Genomic DNA, 1388 nt, shown 5'->3' with positions numbered 1-1388 from the left:
GGAACCGCCAATAAAGGAGAATGAAGAAGAAGAAGAAGAAGAAGAAGAAGAAGAAATAGCTGTAGTAGCGGAGGAACACATTGAAACAAGAGAGGAATTTGTCATTACATCCCATGCAGGAAGTAGGTCCAAGGAGTTCAGGGGTCTGTGGATTCTTGATTCGGGAGCATCCCACCACATGACTCCCTACAAGGATATATTCGACAACTTAAATGAGGGTGTAAGAGGAAACGTCATGTTGGCGAAAAGGAAGACGAGTACTCCTTTGCTGGGTAAAGGGAGTGTAGCCTTAAAGGTAACAAATGAATATGGAGGCAAGAAGTTAAGATTAAATAATTGTTCATATGTACCTGGTTTGGATTGTAACTTGTTGTCAATGAGACAATTAGATAGGTTGGGTTGTGAAGCACATATAAAGAATGGGATAATAACAGTCTCAAAGGATGGAGTCGTCATTTTTGTAGCCAGGGGAAAGGGAGATCAATTATACCATCTTCAGTGTGAATATTATACAGTGTCAGGCAAGAGTTTGATGTGTAGTATAAGTAGTAAGATGGAAATAGAAAAGAGAATGAATCTTATGAAGGCCAAGGCCCTGAAGTGTGAAGCCATATGGCATCAGAGATTTGGACATATGAAAACCCTACCAAAGTTTTGTGGTGTAGATGAGTGTCAATTAAATTGTGATGTATGCATCACAGGAAAGTTACACAGAAAGAAATTTTGTAAGAATTCCAAAAGTGCAGAGAATGTTTTGGAGGTGATACATTCAGATGTATGTGGAAAAATTACACCACAAAGCTTGGGTGGGAAACAGTATTTTGTAACCTTTTTAGACGATAACTCAAGATTCTCAACTGTTGAAGTTTTAACAAACAAGTGTGATGTATTACCAGCCTTTCAAAGATATGTAGAGAAAGTTGAAGTGTTACAAGAGAGATGAATTAAATTTTTATAATCAGACAATGGGGGAGAATATTGCAGTGCAACATTTAATGAATACTTGGATCAGAAAGGAATAGGCAGAAGGTTAAGTGTAGCTAGGACCCCACAACAAAATGGACGCACTGAGAGATTGACTAGAACTTTGCTATGCATTGTTCGTTGCATATTAGAGAATGTAGGATTGCTGAAGTCTTTCTGGGGAGAGGCGGTACTCACCGCAAGTAATATTAGAAATTGTTGCCGTCTAAAGCAATCCAAGGAAAAATTCCCATTGAAGTCTAGTCTAAGAAGGCATTTACTATAGATATGGCCAGAGAAATGAAAGTTTTTGGCTGCAGGGCTTGGGATCTGAATTTAAATGTCAAGGATAAACTTGACAGCAGAGCAGTTGAATGTATTTACCTTGGTAGTGCTAGGGACGCTAAAGGGTATAGACTCTATAG

General features: G+C 38.6%; 1 protein-coding gene across 4 annotated transcripts in view; it reads right to left on the bottom strand.

Annotated features, from left to right (window-relative positions):
* Window positions 1-1388, bottom strand: part of LOC117282700 (protein ALP1-like) — an 18352-nt gene that overhangs the window by 6519 nt on the left and 10445 nt on the right. The gene's annotated exons all lie outside the window — the stretch shown is intronic.

The sequence above is a fragment of the Cryptotermes secundus genome, unplaced genomic scaffold, assembly GCF_002891405.2.
Source record: "Cryptotermes secundus unplaced genomic scaffold, Csec_1.0 scaffold541, whole genome shotgun sequence".
Taxonomy (NCBI): Eukaryota; Metazoa; Arthropoda; class Insecta; order Blattodea; family Kalotermitidae; genus Cryptotermes; species Cryptotermes secundus.
Note: the sequence above shows the minus strand (reverse complement) of the source record. Positions and strands in the feature narration are given on the sequence as shown.